Source organism: Prionailurus viverrinus, chromosome D2 (assembly GCF_022837055.1).
Source record: "Prionailurus viverrinus isolate Anna chromosome D2, UM_Priviv_1.0, whole genome shotgun sequence".
NCBI classification, from domain to species: Eukaryota; Metazoa; Chordata; class Mammalia; order Carnivora; family Felidae; genus Prionailurus; species Prionailurus viverrinus.
In genome coordinates this window covers 64,043,217-64,046,510 of record NC_062571.1, presented here as the reverse complement: position 1 = coordinate 64,046,510, position 3,294 = coordinate 64,043,217, and the positions used below count along the sequence as shown (strand labels likewise).

Below are 3,294 nucleotides of genomic sequence, written 5' to 3'. Positions count from 1 at the left end.
AAATGAGGAGGTTCAGTACCTGCACAAATGGCAGGGGGAAGGAAGGAATCTAGAAGCAAAGACTGGGAAGAAAGACATGTATGTGCCCTGTGCTCAAGAGTGGTAATCCAGGGAACTGGGGAACAGGACACTACAAGATGAGAAGAAAAGGTTTCCACACCCAAACAGGTGAGATCAGAAGGTCCAGGAGAGCAAGAAGTGAAAGAAACCTGAAACCAGTCTTGTTCTAACACCTAATCAGGATTTGCCTACATTAAAGGGCATCTTTTACCAGACAATAATCTCAAGTGATGGGGCATCAGCCTATACATCTTGGTTAGACACTGGATACAAGTAATTTAATTAATAGTCCCCAAGATTCTACCATGCGTCTGGCTCTCAACTAGGCACCATAATGGAGATATGAACAAGAGAGATACAAAGATTGTATACATGATACTAACAGTTTAATTAGAAAGAGGCACATCAACAATCTTTAAAGAGCTGATTATATTTAGAATTGTTAGAAGTGCTATTTACCAAAAAAAGCACACGTGAGCACACACACACACACACACACACACACATACAGGATATACTCACCTGACAGGGGAGATGCCATGATCACAAAGGTGGTTTTCCCAGGGCAAGTCTTATACACTGCACTCCCAATGTTCTGAGCCCTGTGATTTCCCCAAATGTGGGAAACTCGACTGTATAATTTGGAGGTGGGGTGGAGGTGGGACTGAGTTCCTGCTTTCTCATGTTTTGTTCTGGCTGGAGAAAGAGAGCTTCATTTCCTGCTTTGGTGTGGGTTTTCTTTTTAAGCCTGAGCCCTTTTTGGCTCATTTTTGAAGGAAACAAATTTGTTTCAGAAGATGAAAAACAAAAACAAAATCGAACACAAGATTTTATAAAAACACATCACATGGGATGCCTAAGTGGCTCAGTTGGTTCAGTGTCTGATTCTTGATTTTGGCTCAGGGCATAATCACAGGTTCAAGCCCTGCATGGGGCTCCACAGCACAGAGCCTGCTTGGGATTCTCTCTATTCCTCTCTCTCTGCCCCTTCCCTGTTCATGGGTGCTTTCTCCCTCCCCCATCTCAAAATAAATAAATAAAACTTCAAAAAAAATGAAGAAAGCACATCATAGATGGGGGTTGTTTTGGCTGGTCAAAAATCTCAAAGAAAACCCTCCTAAGTGAATTTTCAAACTTAACTTTCAAACTTTCAAAGCCTTGAGTAAGGCTTTGCACAGTCTGTTCCCTCTGCCTGTTCCCTGCCTTCAGGGAACTCCTCTTTTCCCTGAAGACGGCCAAGGACCTAAGGTGAGAGCAAGCCTGATAAAAGAGAATGGCAGTGAGCCTGAGGATAGTGACGGAGGAGGAAAAGGGACACAGGTAAGGGGTCAGGCGGCCCTTAGAAGAGTGTGACAAGGATTCACCGACCACATGAAGTTTGGACTTGATTTTCAGAACAGAGAAGCAACTTAAACATTTTAAGGTGAATCACATGCTTGAATTTGCAATGTAAAAAGATGCCCTCTTTGGAGAATGGTGCCTGTAAAAGAGCAGGTTTGGGACAATTTGAAGATCATCTCAGCAACTACTTTGCATCAAGAGCCTGTTATATGACAGGCAGTGCACTCTGTGTATATTAACTCTCTTAACCTTTCTGTCCATTCTGTGTGGAGAGATTCAGGGCCGGGTTCATGGGCATGCTGCAAAGGGCCCCCCACTTAGCTCAGTCAGAAAAGTGCCTGACACCCAGAAGGGCTCTGTACTGGGGGTTTAAGGCTCTGTGGTGTCTGACTTGAAATTCCTAGTAATTTGTTCATGGATTATCTAATTTAAAATTTAATGTTATTTATTTTTGAGAGAGAGAGAGAGCATGAGTTGGAGAGGAGCAGAGAAAGAGGGAGACACAGAATCCAAAGCAGGCTCCAGGCTCTGAGCTGTCAGTACAGAGCCCGACATGGGGCTCGAACCCACGAACTATGAGATCATGACCTGAGCTGAAATCGGATGCTTAAACGACTGAGCCACCCAGGCACCCCAAGTCATGGACTGTATTTTGTAAGAGGAGTTCAATGGGAAAATGGAGCATGCACAGGGGCTAAGAGCCTCAGCTCACACAAGACAGCCCCCAGGCTGTCTGCCTCGCTGGGTTGGGTTGTCAGCACCTTCTCCCAGCACCCTGGGCCCCACCAGACCTACCCCACTCTTTCCCGGCCCCATGACCACTGACACTCTCCCACCGGGCAGTGACCAAGAAGTACAGGCCTGGAAAGACTTGCACCCCCCATCATCCTTTGTCCTAAGCAGAGGCCATGCCTCCTCTGGAGCGTCAGATGGAGCTCAGGCACTTGGTGGCCACTGTCCCTGCTCACTGCCTGGGGCTGGCAGCACCGCAGGGTGTTTGGCAGGCAACCTGTCAAAGACAATCTTCTCACCTACCCCAATCCAAGTACCCAGACATAACTGAGATTTAGAACTCCCTCTATGTCTGTTTATGAAATTCTGACATATAGACAGATAAATAGATAGATAATAGATAATAGATAGATAGATGAGTTCTAAATCTCAACTATGTCTCATAAGAAAATTATGGGAGCCAATTCACATGTGAACGACCTTGGGGATCTTTCAAATGGGGATGATCGTATTAATAATAAGCATATTGAACACTTTATATGACTGACCTAAATCTAAGCTCATTGCATGCATTATTTCTATTTACTTTTATAACTAACCTTAAAATCTGTTACCTCCATTTGGCAGATAAAGGACCAAGTCCTAGATAGTTAAGTAACTTGCCTGAGAAAACACAGCTTCATTTGCAGAAATAAGATTTAACACCAATCTAGCTAAATTCCAGGCCACATCTCATAACCAGCTTGGGTACCAGTTCCAATCGGTCCAGCCTGCCCTTTTAACCAGTCAGGAAGACCAGAGGCAGAGAGCCTAGAAATTTTCCTACAGGTCTTACAGGGTAATAATTGGACAATCAATACTAGAACCCTGTCTGCTTCTTAATGCAAAACCCTTTGCTTTATAAATGATAACATCCCCAAGCCCTGCAGAGCCATTAACCTCAGCTTTACCTGAGAGCATTTCTGCTAACAGGCGTTAAGGACCTACTTTGTCTGTGTCCACAGATAGCAGAGGAGTGAGATGGAGCCCCTCTTCACTAGTTCACCTTGGGAGGAACAAGAACGAGAGCTGGAGTTAAACTAGCCAATGTGTGGCACTTCCCAGAGTGCTCTGGGTCCAGAGCAGATCCCCTGATGAGTGGGACAGCTGGGCTCTCCAGTA

At 45.0% G+C, this 3,294-nt stretch overlaps 1 non-coding gene across 1 annotated transcript; it reads left to right on the top strand.

The window, feature by feature from the left end:
* Positions 1 to 574: 574 nt before the first annotated feature.
* On the top strand, positions 575 to 741 carry LOC125148464 (U1 spliceosomal RNA). The gene has a single exon (XR_007145560.1). It is a non-coding gene; the product is annotated as a U1 spliceosomal RNA (small nuclear RNA).
* Positions 742 to 3,294: the final 2,553 nt, after the last annotated feature.